This window comes from Lynx canadensis, chromosome B1, assembly GCF_007474595.2.
Source record: "Lynx canadensis isolate LIC74 chromosome B1, mLynCan4.pri.v2, whole genome shotgun sequence".
Taxonomy (NCBI): domain Eukaryota; kingdom Metazoa; phylum Chordata; class Mammalia; order Carnivora; family Felidae; genus Lynx; species Lynx canadensis.
The window spans coordinates 28,482,091-28,506,128 of record NC_044306.2 but is presented as its reverse complement, the minus strand read 5'-3'; the positions used below and the strand labels follow the sequence as shown (position 1 = coordinate 28,506,128).

At 40.0% G+C, this 24,038-nt stretch overlaps 2 protein-coding genes and 2 pseudogenes across 6 annotated transcripts in view; 2 read left to right on the top strand and 2 right to left on the bottom strand.

Moving 5' to 3' along the window:
* Positions 1–23,259, bottom strand: part of WRN (WRN RecQ like helicase) — a 152,466-nt gene extending 129,207 nt beyond the window's left edge. Inside the window, exon 1 of one of the 3 annotated variants that reach the window (XM_030312307.2) lies at positions 23,074–23,259. The gene's annotated coding sequence lies outside the window, so the exon portion shown is untranslated. The remainder of the gene's footprint in view (positions 1–23,073) is intronic. The other 2 variants (XM_030312308.2, XM_030312309.1) reach the window with 2 other exon arrangements.
* Positions 9,686–9,825, bottom strand: LOC115513257 (annotated as a pseudogene).
* Positions 17,963–19,031, top strand: LOC115512928 (annotated as a pseudogene).
* Positions 23,260–23,846: 587 nt separating the features above from the next.
* The window catches only part of PURG (purine rich element binding protein G), a 36,700-nt gene continuing 36,508 nt past the window's right edge, over positions 23,847–24,038 (top strand). For all 3 annotated transcript variants that reach the window (XM_030312305.1, XM_030312306.1, XM_030312304.1), the window contains exon 1: positions 23,847–23,918. The gene's annotated coding sequence lies outside the window, so the exon portion shown is untranslated. The remainder of the gene's footprint in view (positions 23,919–24,038) is intronic.

The following is a 24,038-nucleotide window of genomic DNA, read 5'->3' as shown; positions in this document are numbered from 1 at the left end:
ACTGACAGATTCTCTCTTCCTCTCTCTCTGCCCCTTCCCCATCACTCATGCTCCTGCGCATACTCCCTCTCTTTCTTTCAAAATAAATAAATAAACTTAAAAAAATCTTTTTCTGTATATCTATATATATCCTCCTGGTTCTGTTTTTCTGGAGAACCCTAATATACTATATAATCTCTGTTCCTCTTTGAACAAATTTTATCTCCTGCTGGTTCCCTCATTAGTGAACTGAATGTGACATCTGTTGATTCTGTACTTGTATGAGAATCGGTCTTTAATATTTTGGAAAATTACACTTTGACGCTTGGCCACTTAGTATCCATGTGACTTCGGACAAGTCACTTTACTTTCTGTTTTCGTTTCCTCATCTGTAATATGGGATTAAATTCCTAATATATTACTTGCCTTATTACATTATTATTATATATTATATTACTTGCCTTACCAACCATGGCATCAATATAAAGATAAGCAGTGATAAACAGGACGTTACGTCTTTTAATCTACAGTTATACATAAGTTGGTATATCGATAGTGTTAGCTAGGATGCAACAGAAAGTTACTCAAATCACAGTTCTGATAGCAATCAAGCAGAAGGGAGAAAGGGAAGGGACAAAAGCAGGGAAGGAATGTATTCAGCTTTACAGAACCAGCAGTGTGGCCAAGGAGACACCCAGCCAGGTTGTTTCACCTGGTGGTCCCTTGTGGGGTGTTTCATCTGATAGCCTCTTATGTGAACCAGTTTGAGCCCTTGTGGATGAGTTGAGGACCTGCACAGAAGCCCCAGGTTGTCCTGAAGCCCCGGGTTGTCCTGGGTTAGCTCACTGTAATACAAAGATTTCCTCCTATGGGAGAGGTTTTCTGCCATTTTTTGAACAGACGATGTATGTATGCACTAGCACATTGACATGCTAGGTATGCACAACTGAACTAAAGTGCCTAAGTAACAGAATATGTGTAAGTTCCTTAAAGTATATGCAAGCTCCCTGCCTCTACCCCCAAATACACAGAATAAAAGCTTCCTGTACAACCCCACAGGGAGACAGTGCTTTTGAGAGCTAGCTCCCCGACTCCTTACTTATAACAGGTAATAAAAAGTTCTTTGCCTTCAACACTTCCTTGGGTTGTGTTCAATTTAATGCACCCCAAGAGGCAAATCCCTTGAGTTCAGTTACAAGAGAAATTGTGATAGATCTTCTACTGTTACTATACCTCATTCCCTTCAGTGTACTGACAGGAATCAAGTGAAGATACCAAATCCATGCCAACTAGACAAGGTATATAAAGTTATTAAAAATTAATTAGGCAGAGAAGTGCTTCATCAACAGAACGTTCTTTTAAATGATAAATTCAAATAGAGGAGAGAAAATGGATTCATTTTCCAAAAAGACTTCATTCTTACCCATTAGACCTGACCCAAAATATAGTTTTGATACTGTAAAAGTATATTTAGGAGGTTTCCAAATATAATCTAAATTACAACAGTAATAGTCACATACTCACCTTTTTGTGTATATACAAAATAAGAATGAATTAAAAAAGTCTCAATGACTTATAAGTTATAAAATGGGACTAATAAGTATTTACAAAATAATTTAACACAGAGAGCTTATAAAACCAAAGCAGCTTAAGTGCTTCAGCAATTCAATTTGGTTATCAATGCCTTAATTTTGGTTAGACTCTCTGGGTTTCATCTATATAGTTATATTCTTTTTACTGAGAGGCAGCTTCTAGTCAAAATGTCTTCCAAATTTAATCAACAATGCAATGAACTTTAAACATTCTGGGTTTGCATAAAAATCCTAAAAGAAAACAGGTGGTTAACTCTTGGACATCAATCTTAGCAATATTTTGGGGATCTGACTTCTCAAGCAAGGACAACAAAAGCAAAAAACAAAACCAAAAAACAATTGGGACTACATCAAATTAAAAAGCTTTTGCACAGGGGCGCCTGGGTGGCGCAGTCGGTTAAGCGTCCGACTTCAGCCAGGTCACGATCTCGCGGTCCGGGAGTTCGAGCCCCGCATCAGGCTCTGGGCTGATGGCTCGGAGCCTGGAGCCTGTTTCCAATGCTGTGTCTCCCTCTCTCTCTGCCCCTCCCCCCTTCATGCTCTGTATCTCTCTGTCCCAAAAATAAATAAACGTTGGAAAAAAAAAAAATTTAAAAAAAAAAAGCTTTTGCACAGTAAAAGAAACCACCAACAAAACAAAAAAGCAATCTATTGAGTAGAACAAGATATTTGCAAATGATATATCCAATAAAAGGTTTATATCCAAAATATACAAAGAAATCATACAACTCAACACCAAAAAAAAAAAAAAAAAAAAAAAAAAAAAGCGATAAAAAAAAAAAGGGCAGAGGATCTAAACAGACATCTTTCCAAAGAAGACATCCAGATGGCCAACAGACACAAGAAAGATGCTCAACATCGCTAATCATCAAGGAAATGCAAATCAAAACCACAATGAGATATCACCTCACATATGTCAGAATGGCTAGTATCAAAAAGACAAGAATAACAAGTGTTGGTAAGAATGTGGAGAAAAGGGAACCCTTGTGCACTGTTGGTGGAATGTAAATTGTACATTTAGCCACTATAGAAAACAGTATAGAGGTACCTCAAAAAATTAAAAATAGCAATACCCTACAATCCAAGAATATCACGACTGGGTATTTATCCAAAGAAAATAAAAACACTAATTCAAAAGGATACATCCCGATTTTTATCACAGTATTATATACAATATCCAAGATAGGGAAGAAACCTAAGTGTCCATCTAAGGATGAATGAAAAAAGAATGAAAAAGGTGTGCAATGGAATACTACTCAGCCATAAAAAGGAATGAAATCTTGCCATTTGAGACACCATGGATGGCCCTGGAGGGTATTTTGCTAAGTGAAATAATTCAAAGAAAGACAAATCCCATACCAAAACACCAGAAACAAGACTCATAAATACAAAAAGCAAAGTGGTGGTTGCCAGAGGGGAGGGGTGCTGAGGAACAGACAAAATGGATAAAGGGGATTAAGAGGTACAAACTTCCAATTATAAAATAAATAAGTCACGAGCATGAAAAGTACAACATAAGGAATATAGTTAATAATATTAGAATGACTTTGTATGGTGACAGATGGTAACTACACTTGCTCTGGTGAACATTTTGTAATGTGTGTACAGCTGACCCTTGAACAATATGAGGGTTATGGGCACCAACGCACCACACAGTCAAAAATCCACATAATTTTTTACTCCCCCAAAACTTAACTACTAATAGCCTACTGTTGACAGGAAGCCTTACCAATACTATAAACAATTAACAAATATTTTGCATAAGTATAAAGTAAGCTAGAAAAAAAATTAAGAAAATCGTAAGGTGGAGCCCCCAGGTGGCACATTTGGTTGAGCATCCAACTCTTGATTTCGGTCCAGGTCATGATCTCACAGTTATGAGATCAAGCCCTGCTTTGGGCTCCCTGCTTGAGATTCTCTCTCTCCCTCTCCCTCTACCCCTCCCAACTTGCTCTTGTCCACTCTCTGTCTCTCTCAAAAAAAAAAAAAAAAAGAGGAAAGAAAAAAGACACAAATCATAAGGGAAATACATTTATGGTATTGTGCTATATTTATTAAAAGTATTCATGCACAAGTGGATGCACTCCATTCAAAACCATATTGCTCAAGGGTCAATGGTAAATGTTGAATCGCTATGTCATACACCTGAAACTAATAATATTATATGTCAACCGTACTTCAATTAAAAAAAAATCTAGATTTAGGGGTGCCTGGGTGGCTCAGTCGGTTAAGCATCTGACTCTTGATTTTGGTTTACGTCATAATCTCACGGGTCATGAGATCAAGCTCCCTATCCCCACCCCGGGGCTCTACACTGACAGGACAGAGCCTGCTTGGGATTCTCCCTCTCTGTCTGCCCCTCGCACAGCTCGCACTTGCAAGCACAAGCACCTGTGCACTCTCTCTCTCAAAAATAAACAAACAAACATTAAAAGATTCTGGGCTTGATTTCTTTTTATTTATTATGTTACATATTTTCTAAAAATTGTAACCTCACCCTTTGAGTGTATCTATACTTAGTAATATACTAGCAACTAGTTTATGTGTGCATGCACACACACACACATACACACACACATATGCACATATACCCAATCTATAATTCACTTTAGGAGTTCCAGTGGTACAATTGGTTAGCATGTGGTACTTACAGAATTCATTTTAGAAGATGTAATTTATAAGGTATTCTTCTGTACTGTTTTAGAGAATTCTTTCTACTTTTCAATGTACTACTAGGAATAGGAAGGGGTAGAGGAAAACAAGAGAAACCAAACAATCCATGACAAAGCCCTCATTAAATCCCTAATTAAAGAGGCTTTCAAGACTTTCATTAATCCATTGCTAGACTTCTGCTAATCGTCATTTCCTCCCAAATAACCCAGGCAAGCAAACTAGAAAAGCTAAATAAAACCACCTATTAGCATTTGGTTTGGCTATAGTAAGTTACTGAAATTTTAAAAAGTAATAGAATGTTTTTTTGACAGACTCATTCCTTTATTATAGATACCTACCAAATTTTCATAACTATCAAATATTATATAATATGATTCATATTAATAAGGTATAAATAAAAATTTGTGTTAATAAAGTCAACTGAAATAAAGTGTAAATGAAACCAATCAAATATAATAAAATGCCATTAAAACGCTAGCAACAGGGGAAAGGATAAAGCCTCACTCTATGCTGTGTCATTGTGAGAAGCCGCACTGCCCATAAACCAGGAACACGACTTGACCTGAACTGAGTCCATAGCTCATGAAGTGCTTTATAACTGAATTTCACTATCCAACTGAATAATTCATTATTTTTAATGAATTTCCTCTGTTCTGTAAGTAGCTACAGCCAGTCAGCTGAAATCAACCATTATAAAATGGGAGAAACTGCAGAGAAAGTTTTCAAGTAAGTCAATTTAAAACTTGCTTAGGCTGCCTATTTTTCCTTTCACATTTATTCCTGTTACTTCACATGGCCTGAGATGAAATTTCATCGGACTCATTATCAAGTACACATTGATGGTTGCCTGCCCACCATCCATTCCATCCTGCACCCTTTTTACAGTACCATAAATTTAATTTAGAAAACACTAGTTATTTACCCACAAAGCCAGTATGCTTCAGGAAAACTGCCCTCACTCCCAGCTCCCATGAGAAACCCAAGTGATCTAAAGGTAACCTCATGCCCTTTGGGACAATGATGATTCAGAAACTCGGGTTAAACTCAAGGCATTCCCCCAAATTTGGCTTAAAAATAAAATATACAACCTAATTTAGGCCAATGAGACACAAGAAGAAGGTTCCTGAAGATAATACTGTCTTGCACTGGTAAGAAAGTGATTTGAAGAGATTTGAGAATGTGAAGTCTGGGCCATCTACAGCCATTCTGCTACTACAATGGAAGTCACTGGAGAAGAAAGCCATCTTAAATAGAAACCCAAAACACAGAAAAAAGCAAAGACGAGAGTGGGGTCACAGTCAATGGACAAAGCCAGATTAACTAATCAGCCCTGCCTTAGCCTTCACGTTACATTTTAATAATATATTTCCTTATTTTTTTAGCCTGTTGAAAGAAGTTTCCTGTGCCTACATTCTAGTAACACAAATATAACTGAAAATAAAATTGTGTGGTTAATCCTTTTAATTCCTTATCTTAAATAAAAATGAATTATAAAGATAAAATAGCCAAAGTATACAACAAAAGTTTCATAACTTCATATGTAGAGTTTCGAAAACTTTTAAAATAACAATAAGAATCAAAATAACAGTAAATAGCAATTTAACAGAAACTTATAGCAACTAAGTGGGAGTAATATTTAACTTCAGGATGCAAAGCTCTGCAATCCACTGCGTTGAAATTCAGCAATGCCACACAGAAAGAAAAATGCATGGGGCACCTGGGTGGCTGTCGGTTAAGCATCCAACTTTGGCTCAGGTCATGATCTCGCGGTTCGTGGGTTTGAGCTCCACGTCGGGCTCTCCACTCTCAGCGAGGAGCCCACATCGGATCCTCTGTCTCCCTCTCTCTCGCCCCACCTCCCTCTTTCTTGCCCCACTGGTCGTTCTCTCTCTCCCTCAAAAATAAACATTAAAGACTTAAAAAAAAAAAAAAAAGACAGAAAAATGCATAAATTTTACCACAAGACCAGTAAGTGTGGGAGGAAGGGTGAAAAATAAAAATGTAGACTGGGTAAAAAAGACGTTGGGAAACTAATACATAATTCTGAAAGCAACCATAAGTTTATCCAATGCAAATCTTTCATAAGAACCTCTTAAAACAGGATGAATTTATATAAAATGAATAAAAGAGGGGCACCTGGGTGGCTCAGTCAGTTAAGCATCTGATTCTTGGTTTCGGCTCAGGTTATGATCTCGTGGTTTCATGAGTTTGAGCCCCACGTCTGGCTCTGCACAGGCAGCACAAAGCCTGCTTGGGATTCTCTCTCTCCCTCTCCCCACTCATGCTGTCTCTGTCCCTCTCAAAATAAATAAATAAACTTAGAAAAACTTTTAAATGAATAAAAGGAAAAATCAGCAATTTTGTGATTATACACCTCCTAGAAGGCAAAAGTTATTGTCTAGTCCAATTGTCTTTCTATCATACTTCAGTGCCTTCATTTTATGAATGAACAGCAAAAGCAGATCAGGTGCCAGTAGGCAATGCCTCATGCTGCATGTCAAAACTTCTAGAAAAAGAAACAAAGCTTTGGTATTTTTTCCAATGGCGTCTATCAATGCTACCACAGACTACGAATATCTCCCATCCCTCTATCCTCTGGGTTTCAACGAGCCTAAAAAGGGGGTGAATCTCTGCCCTCCCCTAGCATATCAGACTAAAGATGGAAGAAAAGATCATAAAAATGTAGAAATAAGAAAATGGAAGTCAGAAAGTAACAAAGATTTAAAGTAGGCTTAGGAGAGAAGGTCACTGGTTTCACATATTTTTGGGAAAATGTGAAATTATACTAATTACTTATTTTCCCATGAAGAAATTATTCAACAACCATCCTCTTTCTTAATTCTCCCATTTTTAAGCATTTTATCAAAAAAAAAGATCAACTTTAAAAGAGGTTGACTGCTACTACTAACCAGCTTTTACAAGAGACAAGCTTAACTCTTATCAAAAAGCTAAAGTCTCCTAAAATAAGTAATTTTTTCCATAGTATCATGAGGGTATCTTATTTGATTAAAAGGAACAAATATTCTGAATGACCAGATTCATGATAAGCCTACCCAAAGTAAGTACTTGCTCATATATGAGCAAGAATCAATTTGAAAATATAATTTATATCTGAAATCAATAAAAGCAAAACGACAACCTACCAAGAAATAAACCTAACATAAAACATAGAGACCCATTTTAAAGACAACTAGAAAAGTTTACTAGGATGTCCAAAAAGGGCTATTTGACACTTTTAGTTTCTGGATGGTTAGTCTCAAAATTGTAACCACATTAATTAAATCAGTACACTCAAGAAGTAATACCAAGAAAAAATGTCAGCAGGAGTTTTCATCAAATCACACAAGTTTATATTAAAGTTCTCTAGGAAAAGAAAATGCTCGAAAGTAGTAAATATTTTTTTGAAAAATAAGACCAATAAGGGGAAGCTCACTCTGAATATGAAATGGTACAAAACAACAGTAATTCAAATTATGTGGAATTGGTATAAAAAGAGATACAAATCAACAGAATAAAATATACCATGTTCTGAAACAGATCCATGCAAATATAGAAATCTGACATACCATAAAGGAGATTTCTCACCTTCTAGAAAGAACAAAGTACTCAATAAATGAGGCCAAAAAAACTGTCTGTAATTCTGATACACCACTGTCAGCAAAAATTTTAAAGGTTAATCATATACAATATATTTGCAAGAGAACAGGAACCAGCCTTATCGTTTTCAAAGACATTTTGTAGACATTATCAACATTTTAAACTGCATACCCTTTAAGCCTGCAATGATATCTATCCTATGGAAATACATGCATATATGCACAAAGATGTATACATTATATCAGTCTGTAATAACATAAATACTAGAAGTAATTAGTAGGGTAAATTAACACTTAAATAAATGACATATCCAAAAAAGAACTCAAACTCCACACCCAAAAAACAAAAAAATCCAGTGAAGAAATGGGCAGAGGACATGACTAGACACTTTTCCAAAGGAGACATCCAGATGGCTAACAGACACATGAAAAGATCATGTGTTTTCACATCACTTTTCATCAGGCAAAATGATGAAACATCATCAACATCACTCATCATCAGGCAAATACAAATCAAAACCACACTGAGGTACCACCTCACACCCATCAGATTGGCTAAAATTAACAACTCAGGAAACAACAGATGTTGCCAAGGATGCAGAAAATGCACTGCTGGTAGGAATGCAAACTGGTGCAGCCACTGTGGAAAAAAATGTGGAGGTTCCTCCAAAAATTAAAAATAGACCTACCCTATGACCCACCAGTAGCACTGCTAGGAATTTACCCAAGGGATACAGGAGTACTGATGCATAGGGACACTTGTACCCCAATGTTTATAGCAGCACTCTCAACAATAGCCAAATTATGGAAAGAGCCTAAATGTCCATCCACTGATGAATGGATAAAGAAATTGTGGTTTATATACACAATGGAGTACTACGTGGCAATGAGAAAGAACGAAATATGGCCCTTTGTAGCAACGTGGATGGAACTGGAGAGTGTGATGCTAAGTGAAATAAGCCATACAGAGAAAGACAGATACCATACGTTTTCACTCTTATGTGGATCCTGAGAAATTTAACAGAAACCCATGGGGGAGGGGAAGGAAAAAAAAAAAAAAAGAGGTTAGAGTGGGAGAGAGCCAAAAAATAAGAGACTCTTAAAAACTGAGAACAGGGGCGCCTGGGTGGCTCAGTCGGTTAAGCGGCCGACTTCGGCTCAGGTCATGATCTCACAGCCCGTGAGTTCGAGCCCCGCGTCAGGCTCTGTGCTGACAGCTCAGAGCCTGGAGCCCGTTTCAGATTCTGTGTCTCCCTCTCTCTCTGCCCCTCCCCTGTTCATGCTCTGTCTCTCTCTGTCTCAAAAATAAATAAACGTTACCAAAAAAATTTAAAAAAAAACAGACTGAGAACTGAGGGTTCATGGGGGGTGGGAGGCCGGGGAGGGTGGGTGAGGGTATTGAGGAGGGCACCTTTTGGGATGAGCACTGGGTGTTGTATGGAAACCAATCTGACAATAAATTTCATATATTGAAAAAAAAATAATTAACAACAACAACAACAAAAAATAGACCTACCCTATGCCCCAGCAATTGCACTACTAGGAATTTATCCAAAGGATATAGAAATGCTAATTCGAAGGGGCATATGCACCCCAATGTTTATAGCAGCACTATCAACAATAGTGAAATTATGGAAAGAGCCCAAATGTCCATTGACTGATGAATGGATAAAGAAGATGTGGTGTATACACACACACACACACACACACACACACACACACACACACACAAATGGAATATTACTCAGCAATCAAAAAGAATGAAATCTTGCCACTTGCAACAATGTGGATGGAACTAGAATGTATTATGCTAAACGAAATAAGTCAATCAGAGAAAGACAAATATATGATTTCACCCATATATGGAATTAAAGAAACACAACGGATGAACACAGGGGAAGGGAAGGGAAAATAAGATAAAAACATAGAGGGAGGCAAACCATGAGATTCTTCACTTGATCTCAGCCAAAAGGCCGAGAAGCAATAAACCATAAGAGATTCTTAAATACAGAGAACAAACTAAGGGTTGCTGGAGGGGAGGTGGATGGGGGGATGGGCTAAACGGGTGATGGGCATTAAGGAGGGAACTTTGTTGAGATGAGCACTGGGTGTTAAATGTAAGTGATGAATCACTGGATTCTACTCCTGAAACCAATACGTTATATGTTAACGTATACTAACTTGAATCTAAATTTTAAAAAGTAAATAAACAATGACACATCCATAATACAGAATAAGAAGTTCATAAAAAAATACAATAGAACTACTGACAAGTTCTATTAACATACGTAAAGTCAAACAGGAAAAACTAAGTATAAGTAGTAGTTACCATTTAAATTTTAAAATACAAAATGAGGGGTGCCTGGGTGGCTCAGTCGGTTAGGTGTCAGACTTTGGCTCAGGACATGATCTCACAGTTCATGAGTTTGAGCCCTGCATCAGGCTCTGTGCTAACAGCTCAGAGACTGGAACCTGCTTTGGATTCTGTGTCTCCCTCGCTCTCTCTACCCCTTCCCCACCTCCCCTCTCAAAAATAAACAAACATTAAAAAAACTTATAAAAATAAAAATGAAATTCTATTTAAAATTTAAAATACAAAATGTAAATGCAAAGAACAATCCAGAAGGATATGTATCAGTTAATAGGGATCCCTATAGGGAAAAAAATGGAATTGAGGTCAGGTATGTGAAGGGAGAGTTTTAAGATTCTATAATTTGTTTCTCAACAACCATATTTCTCTCTCCCACCCTCCCTCTTATCTACCTCCTTCTTTCAATCTGAGAGTAATATGAGCCTCTGTAAATAATGAAATCAATAGTGACTTATATTTTTCCAACTTGGGATGCTGAGGATAAACAAATTCTCATGGTTTTAATAAAATCATGAATGAGAGGAGCAAAAATAGGCTGATTACCTTAACACTAGAAAGAAGGAAGTAACAAACCCATTTCGCCCTCCCCCCCCTCCCCCCAATGTTAACAGCAAAGTTTTTTCGATGAGAATAACCTCATCGTCAGTACCAGGAATGAAACCCAATTGTTTTAAGATCAGTGGGGAAATTCTATTCCCCCTACCATATAACCAATTCAGGGACAGGAACTAAAGCCTAGGTCTCAGTTCTCTGGTCTCCATCCTTTGTCCATAACTGTCAAATGCAAAGTGGTCCTCAGGATTCTCTTTACAATGTATAAGATGGGATGCTTTTGCTCCAGCTAGACATGAAGGAAGAAATATATCACCATGGTTGATGTGCACAGCCATCTTACAGCCATACAAGAAACTGCTCCAAAAGTAAAGCACTTTCTTGCCTTCTGCATGGAAGAGGGTCAAGCACAGGGCCAGAAAAAATAGTCAGAGCTCTAACTGAACTTGCCTTCAGGCCACTGTATCTTAGGATATATCAATTAAATAAGCTAAACTTTTATCGCTAAAGCCAGTTTGACTTGGGTTTTTCATTAGTTGCAATGATAACATCCCTGTTGATGGGATGGAATAAATAAAATCTAATACTACTTCTTGAGCTGATTTTTTAAAGACTATACAGAATTCCATTTTATCATAATTTGTTTAACTATTCCCTATTGATGACAGTTTACTTACAAGTTTTATCACAAATAATGGTCAATGAACACCCTTATGTGTATCTTTAGGCATTCATATTATTATTTCTATAGGATGGATTCCTAGACATGAAATTGCTAAGTCATGGAATACTCCTACCTCTCTGCCTGCTTTCCACCAATAAATTATTCACAACCCTGAGAGAGAAGACAAGGCAAAGAAGACTACACAGAAAGCCAGGAAAACTTCCTACAGAAGCCTTTGGTGAGGGGCGCCTGGGTGGCTCAGTCGGTTGAGCGTCCGACTTCGGCTCAGGTCATGATCTCACGGTCTGTGAGTTCGAGCCCCGCGTCGGGCTCTGTGCTGACAGCTCAGAGCCTGGAGTCTGTTTCAGATTCTGTATCTCCCTCTCTCTCTGCTCCTCCCCTGTTCATGCTCTGTCTCTCTCTGTCTCAAAAAAAATAAATAAATGTTAAAAAAAAAAAATTAAAAGATGACTTTAAAAAAAAAAAAAAAAAGAAGCCTTTGGTGAAAGACTTCAAATTAACAACTAAGAAAAGATGCCATCCATCACCTGCCACTCTTATAAGAACACTTTGGTCAAAGAACAGAAGTCCATGAAGGCGTTGTGGGTTGACTATGAGTTGCAATATATCCATATGTAACTCAATATCTAACTTTTCAGTGTTGGATATAGAACAAGTTGGTGATATTTGAGTTACATGTTAATGGACCATCACCATCACCATCAGTATTATAATCATTTATATCTACATCCTACCTCTTTTCCTCTCTACTTGTCCAAGGGCTTACAACGTTTGATGCAAAATTTCCAAAGATAGTGCCTCTCAGTTTTCTGAGTAGGTCTCCAATTGTCTTGCCTACATCCTGCTCTGCTCATTTGTTCCCATAGGGATGCCATGTCATTACCAATGACTGAATCCTTCCATAATCTCAATTCTAAGCATCTCATTCTCTAATCAACATCTCCTATTTTCCAAGTTCATTCCCTTTAGAAATTCAATTCGAAAAATCCTTTGATCCAAGTAGGACCTATAATCCAATGGTCCTACTTTTCCACTCTCCTCACCACCAGGTAGTCCTTACTTCCTCCTTGAGCAGTTTAAATTGCAAAATTATAACCACTTACTTTCATACTCCCTTAACTTCATTGTGCATCTTTGGCTTCATTATTCTCTCCTGTTAAAACTCTCACCCTGCCTGAAGAAAACAAATTCTCTGCCTACTCTATGCCTGTACCTATGCAGCTAACTGAATGCAGCAAGTGAAAAACCCAACCATGCTGACTGGTCTCACCTTAAATTTATGACCACCAAATGTCTTCCTAGCAATTCTACAACTTTTCACTTATCTATTTCCTATCCTCTCCTTCCAAGAAAACTATTTCAGGGGCACCTGGGTGGCTCAGTTGGTTGAGTGTCTAACTTTGGCTCAGGTCATGATCTCATGGTTCAAGGGTTCAAGCCCTGTGTCAGGCTCTGTGCTGACAGCTTGGAGCCTGGAGCCTGCTTCAGATTCTGCCTCCGTCTCTCTCTGCCCCTTCTCACCTCATGCTGTCTCTCTCTCTCTCTCTCAAAAATAAATAAACATTCAAAACAAAATTTTTAAATAACTATTTCATATCATTTCCTCTCTGCTTAAACCTATCATATCTCCTCCCCCATCCTCACTTTCAGCTGACCACCTTACTTCAGATTTCACTGAAAATAAAAGCAATTAAAAAAGAACTTCCATATGTCCTTACCCTGAAATGTATTCACATAATTGTATCTATGCCCATATACTCTGCCATGATGGCTAGTTTTATTGTGTCAACTTGAATGGGCCACACTGAGCCAAGATATTTAGTTAAAATTATTCTAGGCATGTCTGTCAGGGTGTTTCTAGATGAAGTTAACATTTGCTTTTTTTTTTAATGTTTATTCATTTTTGAGAGACAGAGACAGAGACAAAGCACCAGTGGGGGAGGGGCAGAGAGAGAGAGACACACACAGAATACAAAGCAGGCTCCAGGCTCTGAGCCGTCAGCACAGAGCCCCACATGAGGCTCGAGCCCACTGACCGTGAGATCATGACCTGAGCTGAAGTCTGATGCTAACTGATTGAGCCACCCAGGCGCCCCAACATTTCAATCAGTAGATGGAATACAACAGATTGCTCTCCCTGATGTGGGTGAGCTTCAAATCTGCTGAAGGCCTAAATGGAACAAAAAGGTTGAGTACGAAAAAATTCACTCTCTCTGCTTGATTGCAGTCAAGCTAGGTCATTAGTCTTCTCCTGCCTTTAAACTCAGACTTGGAATGAAACATATACCATCAGCTCTCCTGGTTCTCAGACCTTCAGACTTGGACTAGAACTGTACCTTCAGCTCTCCTATGTCTCCAGCTTGCCAACTGCAGATTACATATAGATGTAGATGCATATATGTATGTAGGTGATGTATATATATAGTATCTGTATATATATGCATATGATAAAATCTATAATAACATATAATGTATGCAATCATATATATATTATAGTATACATCTCTCACAATAAGGAATTGGGAACTTGCCCATGCTACTAAGGAGGCAGAGAAATCTACATGTACACATTGACATCAATATTGACATAGGTACCAGGACAGACACACATATATGCACACACATACATATATATGTATATATATATAGAAACAATATATATATATGTATAGATAGATACATATACATTTATATATCTCCTGTGAGCTATCTGTGTGCCTAAATCCAGCCCCTCCATGTGTGTACTAGATTCCATACTCTCTCATCTACTCACGGGCACTTTTCACTTCTCTCCCAAATCACCAATTTTGCTCTCTCTACTAGTCTACCAGAAAAGTCCCAAAGTCCTATCAGCATATACACATACTGCAATTTCTTCCATCTTAAAAACACAAACTTGACTCTGGGCTAATTGCTCCATTCTTTTTCTCCCCTTTATAGAAAAACTACTCAAAAGAGTCATCTACACTAGTGTCTCAATTTCTATTCCTTCCATTGTCTCTTAAACTCACTGTATCACTCCACTCCACCAAAAGGGCTCATATTAAGTTTACCAAAGACTTTCATGTTGCCAAATCCTACAGTCAATTCTCAGTCCTCATCTGGCTCAATACACCAGCCACATATAACACAATTAGTCATATCCACCTTCTTTTTTTTTTTTTTTTTTTTTGAGAAGTTTGTTTGCTTGCTTGCTTGTGTATTTTGAGAGTGAGATGGAATACAAGCAGGGTGAGGGCAGAGAGAGAGAGGGAGAGAGAGAGAAATCCAAGCAGGCTCCACAGCATTAGCACAGAACCCAATGCGGGGCTCGAGCTCATAAACCATGAGATAATGACCTGAGCAGAAATCAACAGTTGGACACTTAACCGACGGAGCCTCCCAGGCACCCCCCACATCATCCTTCTTCAAACACTTTATTAAGCATCTGTGACAATTATTCTCCACCTGTATCAGTAAGAATCCTTCTCAGTACCTTTGCTAGTCCTTCCTTAACTCCCCAATCTCTAAACCTCATAGCATTCTAAATTCAGTTCATAGACCTTTCCATTCTCTTCTCTACATTCACTCCCTTGAAGGTAACAGTCTGATGGCTTTAAAATTATCTATAGCACACTAACAACTTCCAAACTTATATAAACCACCTAGACCACTCCTATGAACTTCAATCTTGTATGTCCAATTATTTACTAAATACTTGAGTGTCTAATGGGCAAATCACAGTGGGTATGTATAAAAGTCTCCCCAAACTACTCCTTCTATAAATTACAGTTCTCAGTAAATGCACCTCCATCCTTCTTCTGATTGCTCAGGCCAAAAACCTTAGTTATCCTTGACTCTTCTCCTTTCACACTTCACATCCAATCTAGCAGCAAAAATTTTACCTTCAAAATAAAGCTGAAATCCACCTTCTCTCACCACCTTCATAGCTAAAATCCTGGTTCAAGCCACATTACCTCTTATATCCTTGTCTCTACAATCTATTCCCAAAACAGTGGCCAAAGTGATTCTGTTAAAAGATAATTCAATTTAAAAAATAATACACCATAACCAAGTGAGATTTATCACAGGAATGCAAGGGTGGTTCAACATAAGAAAATGAATCAATGCAAATGTATCACTTCAATAGAATGAAAGAAAAATACCACATAATCATCTCAGTTGACACACACACACACACACGCACGCACACACACACGTAACATCTGAAAAATCCACCACTCTTTCATGATAAAAAAAGACTCAAAAAACTAATAATGAAAGGAACTTCCTCAATATGTTAAAAGGCATTTACCAAAAATCCAAAGCAGGGCACCTGGGTGGCTCAGTCAGTTAAGTGTCCAACTCTTGGTTTTGGCTAAGGGCATGATCTCAGGGTTCGTGAGTTTGAGCCTGCTTGGTATTCTTTCTCTCCCTCTCCCTCTGCTCCACCCCCCGAAATAAATAAATACACTTAAAAAAATTCACAGTTGGGGCACCTGGGTGGTGCAGTCGGTTAAGCGTCCTACTTCAGCCAGGTCACGATCTCGCAGTCGGTGAGTTCGAGCCCCGCGTCGGGCTCTGGGCTGACGGCTCAGAGCCTGGAGCCTGTTTCCGATTCTGTGTCTCCCTCTCTCTCTGCCCCTCCCCCGTTCATGTTCTGTCTCTCTCTGTCCCAAAAATAAATAAACGTTGAAAAAAAAAAATAATAATAAAAAAAAAAATTCACAGCTAATATATTCAGTGGTGAAAAGATTGACAGTGTGGAGTTTGCCTGGAACTCTCTCTTTCCCTCTCTCTCTGCTCCTCCCCCACTCAATCTCTCTCAAAATAAATAAACTTTAAAAAAATTAAAAAAAAAAAAAAGGACAAGGCAGGGATATTCACTTTCACCACTACTATTCAACACTGTTTGGGAAATTCTGGCCAGAGAAATTAGACATAAAGAAATAATAATAATAAACATTCAAATTGGAAATGAAAAATTAAAACTATCTCTATTCACAGATGACATGATCCTACATACAAAAATCCCAAAGAATCCACAAGAAATCCACTAGATCTAATAAGAAAAGTCAGCAAAGTTGTAGGATACAAGATCAATACACAAAAAGTCGGCTGTGTTTTACACACTAGCAATGAACAATCTGAAAAAAAATTATGAAAGTAATTTCATTTATAATAGCATCTAAAAGAATAAAATAAAATACCTAATAGTAAATTTATCCAAGAAGGTGAAAAACTTGAATATTTCCAAAACACTGCTGAAAAAGATTTTAAAGATACCAATTAACGGAAAGACATCCATGTTCATGGACAGAAATGCTTAACATTGATAAGGTGCCAATGCTACCCAAAGCTAACTACAGCTTCAATGTAATATCTATCAAGACTCCTACAGCCTTTTTTCCAGAAATGAAAAAGCCAATCCTCAAATTCTTATGGAATTCCAAGGACCTTGAATAGCCATAACAGTCTTCAAAAAGAATAAAGTTGGAAAACCAATTTGTCAATAAATTTCATATATATATAAAAAAAAAAAAAAAGAATAAAGTTGGAGACTCACACTTTCCAATTTCAAAACATACTACAAAACTACAGTGACCAAAACAGTGTTGTACTGGCATAAGAATAAACATATAGATCAGTGGAACAGAATTGAGCTTCCAGAAATTAATTCTTACATTTATGGCCAACTGATTTTTGACAAGGATGCCAAGTCCATTCAGTGAAAAAAGAAGTTCTTCAACAGATGATATTGAGACAGTTGGATTTCCACCTGCAAAAACAATGAACTTGGACCTCTATCTCACACCATATACAAAAATTAACTCAAAATATATTGATTCAAATATAAGAGCTACTAAGACTATAAAAAACTCTTAGAAGAAAACATAGAAGTAAATCTTCATGACTTTGGACTTGGGAACAAATTCTTAAACATGACAACAAGAGCACAAGCAACAAAAGAAAAAATAGATATACTGAACTTTATCAAAATTTAAAACTTTTATGGGGGCGCCTGGGTGGCGCAGTCAGCCAGGTCACGATCTCGCGGTCGGTGAGTTCGAGCCCCGCGTCGGGCTCTGGGCTGATGGCTCAGAGCCTGGAGCCTGTTTCCGATTCTGTGTCTCCCTCTCTCTCTGCCCCTCCCCCGTTCACGCTCTGTCTCTCTCTGTCCCAAAAAATAAATAAACGTTGAAAAAAAAAATTTTTTAAACTTTTATGAATAAAAGAACATTATCCAAAAGTGTAAAGACAATCCACAGAATGGGAGAAAATATCTGCAAATCATATTTCTGGTAAGTGTTTAATAAAGAGAATATACTATGAAGATTTCATACAACTCAATAACAAAAAGATAAACAACTCAATTTAAAAATGGGCAAAGGGACTGTCATCACCCCTCATCCCAGCCTTCCTCTGTCCTACTCACCTCCCCTTTTCTCCTCATCTTTCCCCTTTCTTCCCAGCACCCTCACCCTTGGGGCTGGAAGGACTGCTCTTGGACACACGAGAGGTGTAAATGAGGCAGGAAAGGGAGGTGCTGGGCTTCTGGACAGACAAGGAGTCCCTATCTCCACCCAGAGCCACCTTATCATGCTGCCCGAAGTGGGGACTGAAGCCCTGAGACTGGCTCAGTCGCATGGGGAACAGGGGCAGATGCCGGAAAACATGCAAGTGTCTCAGTTTAAAATGGTGAATTACTCCTATGATGAAGATCAAGAAGAGCTCTGTCCAGTGTGTGGCAATAAAGTGTTTGGATACTGTTATGGGCTCCTCACCTGTGAAAGCTGCAAAGGGTTTTTCAAGCACAGTCCAAAATAATAAAAGGTACACATGTATAGAACACCAGAACTGCCCAATTGATAAAACACAGAGAAAGAGAAAGCGTTGTTCTTACTGTCAATCTAAAAAATGTCTCTGTGTTGGAATGAAGCTAGAAGCAGTAAAGGGCCAACCAAATGCACAGGGGAAGGAATAAATCTGGGCCAATGTACAAGACAGATGGGTCTCTAAAACAGAAAAAAGCCCTCATCCGAGCCAGGGGACTTAAGCTAGAAGCCATGTTTCCCGTGATCCAAGCAATGCCCTCTGAGCTCAGAATCTCTTCTGCAATTCAGAACATGCATTTTACCTCCAAAGGCCTCCAAAGGCCTTGCCTCCTACAGACTATGACAGAAGTCCCTTTGTAACATCCTCCATTAGCATGACAATGCTACCTCATTGCAGCCTGCAAGGTTACCAAACATACTTCAGTCCCCTAGCCAGGCCATCAAGTCTGAGTACCCAGACCCTGACACCAGCTCACGGGAGTCAATAACGGGTTATATTCCTCCATGGACAGTTACCAGACAAGCTCCCCAGCAAGCATCCCACATCTGATACTGCAACTCGTGAAGTGTGAACCAGATGAGCCTCAAGTCCAGGCCAAAGTCATGGCCTATTTGCAGCAAGAGCAAGCTAACTAAAGCAAGCACAAAAAGCTGAGCACGTTTGGGTTTATGTGCAAAATGGCTGATCAAACCCTCTTCTCCACTGTTGAGTGAGCCAGAAGTAGTAACTTCTTCAGCGAACTTAAGATATGTGACCAGCTTTTATGACTCTCCCTTTCAAGAGAGACCTAACTCTGTTCCTAATTAAAACATTCTTAGTGCTGAAAATACACTTTCCTTAACTTTTCTTCTTTACATGATTTACAGAGTTAGAAAAATCTTATAACCTTGACATCAAGACTATCACAGCTTTTATTATATGGATTCATAGTTTGGGGGAGAGGGGAATAGCATTTCATGTAAACTATAGTAAATTTGGCTGTTTTTTTTTTTCCTGAATAGTAGAATGTCTTTACGTACTTCCTTTAATTCAGATGGCTTATGGCTAGAAAATTTAAGTCTATGTGAACCAGCAACCTAGGGAACTTCTTAAAAACTACCAAATAAAAAGTTATAATAGTGCCAACTTAAAAGAAAAAATACCAACATTTACTTGTATTTAAACCCTAAAGAGTGAAAATGATACCACTGGTTACTAGTATCAAATAGGTCTTTACTACCTGTTTACTTTGACATTTGGTTGGTAAAGCTTTTGTTTTTGGAGCAGATTCCAACAGGATGTTTACGGTCATTGGATGGGGCTTAGGCAAATGGTGAGTGCTAGTCTACTTGGCTGGGGGTTTAGTTCTAAATATCTATGTCTATTGTTGATTTTAATAGATTGGTACATTGTAAACACAGTTCTTGTTTGTATAAGTATCTCTGTTTAACTACATAATTATTTTATTTCCTGAAACTTAATACTGAATTAATCTGGGAAAGTGAAACAGAAGTTTGGAAACTGAAAGTCGCTATCAAAGCACATTTGGTAGTCAGTGGTTTCATTCTCTGTTTTAAGAACAAAGTGAATCCTGGATTTGATTTCTCAGTGTATCTGTTACAAAATCAATTTCTCCCTTTTCCAGTCATAGGGGTAGATGTGGCTACAAAATATCTGTAGCTTCTGATCACCTAGGACTTTTGGAGGAAATTTAAAACTCTTTGAGAGAAAGACAATACAAAGCAGACTTTGAATATAAAGGGTGACTGTTAAAAACCGTGCAGAGGGATCAGGGAATATGGAAGCTGTGTGCAAATGGAAAATAGTGCTTTTCACAGCAGTCTTCATTAAGCACTGTGACTTGTACAGGGAAACAAAAAAGTTACCTGAACGGATCCAACTAAGTTGATAGAATACAACCACCATGCTGTTAAGACTATTAACATATCCAGCTCTTTACTCTCTTGTCCTTTATCGTCCCATTTAAAGATGGCTGAAGGTGGAAATAGATACTAGGCTGCAGAGGACAAGCCAAATGCATTGATTTAGCACAGTGAGGCCAGATATTTCCTGAGTATGCAATCACTTTGTGATAAAGTGTTTTCCACTAAAAACAAAAACAAATAGGGGCACCTGGGTGGCTCAGTCAGTTACCTCTTGATTTCAGCTCAGATCATGACCTCACAGTTCATGAGTTCAAGCTCTATATCAGGCTCCACGCTGACAGTGAGGAGCCTGCTTGGGATTCTCTCTCCCTCCCTCCCTCCCTCTCTGCCCCTCCCCAACTTACACTCTGTCTCTCTCTCAAAAATAAATAAACATTAAAAATTTTTTCAGTAAATAAATAAACTTTAAAAAATAAAAATGGGCAAAAACTTGAACAGACATTGCTCCAAAGAAGATATACCAAATAGCCAATAAGCACATGAAAAAAATGCTCAACATCATTAGTCACTAAGGAAATGCAAATCAAAACCACAATAAGATATCACTTCACTTCATCACCTAGGAATAAGAATTATATGAAAGAGTAAGAAAATTATTTGGAGAAGATATGGAGAAACTAGAAGTCTTACCACATCGCTGGTTAAATGTAAAACAGTGCTGCCAATGTGACTGGGCAGTTAGCTCCTCAACAACTGAAACAGAATTATCACATGATCCAGCAAGTCCACTCCTAGATATATACCCAAAAGAATTGGAAACAGGAACTCGAGCAGATATTTGTAAGCCAGTGTTCACTGGAGCATTATTCACAATAGCCAAAAGTGGTAAAAAAAAAAACCAAGTGTCCATCAACAGATGAACATAAAACGGATATAAACACACAATGAAATATTACTCCGCCATAAGTTCTTTTTTATTTTTTAACTTTTTTATTTTTTTTATGTTTGTTTATTTTTGAGACAGAGAGAAACAGAGCATGAGTTGGGGGGGGCAGAGAGAAAAGGAGGCGCAGAATCTAAAGCAGACTCCAGGCTCTGAGCTGCCAGCACAGAGTCCAACACGGGGCTCGAACCCATGAACCGTGAGATCATGACCTGAGCCAAAGTCGGACGCTTAACCAACTGAGCCATCCAGGCGCCCTAACGTTTATTTTTGAGAGAAACAGAATGTGAGCGGAGAAGGGGTAGAGAGAGGGAGACAGAATCCAAAGCAGGCTCCAGGCTCTGAGCTGTCAGCACAGAGCCCAACACGGGGCTCAAACTCACAAACCATAGGAGAGTGACTTGAACTGAAGTTGGACGCTTAACCGACTAAGCCACCCAGGTGTGCCAAAAGAAATTAAGTTCTGATACACGGTACAACATGAGTGAACCCTGAAAACATTATGCTGAATGAAATAAGCCAGATGCAAAAGCGCAAATATTTTTTTAAAAAATTAAAATTAAAAAGTGTTTAAGAACTCAAATATTATATGATTCCAGAATGAGCAAATTCATAGAGAGAGATATTAGAGGTTATCAGGGGCTAGGCAGAAGGGGCAATGGGGAATTATTCAATAATTAACCAGTTAGAACTTGGGGTGAAAAAGTTTTAAAAATAGTGGTGATGGGGGCACCTGGGTGGCTCAGTTAGTTAAGCACTAGACCTCAGCTCAGGTCCTGATCTCTGGGTTCGTGCATTTGAGCCCTGTGCCAGGCTCTGCTCAGAGCCTGGAGGTCTGCTTCAGATTCAGTGTCTCCCTCTTCCTCAGCCCCTCCCCCGCTTGTGCTCTCTCTCCTTTCAAAAAAATGAGTAAACATTAAAAAAAATTTTTTTTAAATAGTGGTGATGGCTGTGCAACATAGTGAGAGTAATTAATGTCAATGAGCTGTCCACTTAAAAACTGTTACAGTGGCACATTTTGTTACATATATTTTACCAGTGTTTTCTATTTTTTTTAATGTTTTATTTATTTTTTGATAGAGAGCACAAGCAGGGGAGAGGCAGAGAGAGAGGGGGGACAGAGGATCCAAAGTAGGCTCTGCGCTGACAGGCTGTCGGGGTTCGAACCCATAAACTGTGAGATCATGACCTGAGCCAAAGTCGGAGGCTCAACTGACTGAGCTAGGCAGGTGCCCCTTACCAGTTTTTTTTTTTTTTTGTTTTTTTTTTAAAGATCATTCAGATGATGATGTTTCCCTGGCGAAACTCTCCAATAGCTTCCCACTTCCCTCAGAATGAAAACCCAAATTTTCAAAATACCCTATGAGGTCCTACACTATCTGTCCTCAGCTCTTTCCCGTCTGACTTCACCTCCTCCAACTTCTCCCTTACTATCTCATTGTGCTTTAACTTACTGGCCTCCTAGACTGCTCTTTGAACACGCCAAACAGGCTTCCTCAGGGCCTTTGCACTTCCCGCCCCACCCCAGCCACAGAACTAGCTTTCCTTCAGCTCTTTACTCAAAACTTACTGTTAAAGGATTTAAACTCAAGAAATCCAACTTAATTTGCTAAATTACACGTAATAGGTTATTCCCCTCGACTTTGTTATGAAAATATGGAGTGGCTCCATTTCTGCAGCAGTAAAGGCTGGATCCGAAGGGTACAATCCCAAGGGCCCAAGACAGGCAACCGGTGGCACAAGCTGATGGTGGGAGGGAATGGGAAAGCTCACTTTTTGGCTGACAGAAGCCCTGGGAAGGCCTGCGGCATGTGGGGGCCCTTTTCCGGCATGCTCCGGAGGTGGGAAGGGGCAGGAGGTCGCGGGTTTTAACGCACCTCCTACACACTGCCCAGCGGCCTGCTCTTCGGGACTGAGCACGCACCCCCAATGTCTGGGAAGGCTAGAATGATACCCCAGGGTCTGGAGCTGGCTGAAACAGGGGTAGGGAAGTCACGTTACCCTGAGAAGAGCCAGTTCAACGGGTCTCCTCCTTCAGCTGGATGAATTGTGAAGCGCCACAACAGCAGGGCCTGGAAGCCAGGCATCCAGGCCGGACACCAACTCAACAGACCTTATTCCCGCGCTGCAGAGCGCACGCCTTGGCGTCACGGCGCCCACGGCACATTATCAGCTGGGGTAGACCTATCTTCTCCACCCCTCCCTCCGAGGTCCGCCCCGCCCCCGTCCTCCATTCGTGGTGCGCTGCAGCCCTCCCATCAAGCCCAGCGGGCCAGGCGGCGCGCATGCGCAAGGACTCTCGCTACCGCTGAGCATTCCGGGAAATGTAGTCCCTGTGCGGATGCCGCTGGGCCGCCAGAGTCCTGCATCCCGGAGGAACGTGGAGAAGTCACAGCAGTCTCGCCACCTCCGTCCTCATTACCATCTTCACACCTGTCCAGTCACCTCGCACTCATAGTCCATCTCCGCGCGCCGGGCTTCGGTCAGGGCGCGCCCCGAGGAAGAGCGCGAGACCTTCTCTTCCCTTCAGCGAGCTGTGCTGGAGGAGGCGGGGTCCACGGCCCGCCCCCCGCCGCCACCCCCCCCTCCCCTCCCGGCGGGTATCGGGCCGGTGCCCGAAGAGAGGCGGCGGCCCCCGCAGCGGCCGCAGGAGGGGCGGCGGCGGCGGCGGGCGCCGCAGGCGATGCCCCTGCCCGGCTGCTCCGGCGGGGGACGGTGCGAGCGGCGGCGGCGGCGGGGGAGTTGGCGGGGGGCAGCGGCTGCGGCGGCTGCAGCAGAGGGGCCGAGAGCTGGCGGCGGCGGCGGTCGTGAAGGGCATCGGTAGCGGCGGTGATGGCAGTGTCGCTGTGAGTGTTTACTGGCTGGGGACCCCGGGGCTGCCGAGCCTGAGGCCGGCGGCCCGGCGGCGAGCGGGAGGCCGGGGCGGCGGAGGGATGCTGTGTGCGCGGTGCGGAGCCGGGAGACGC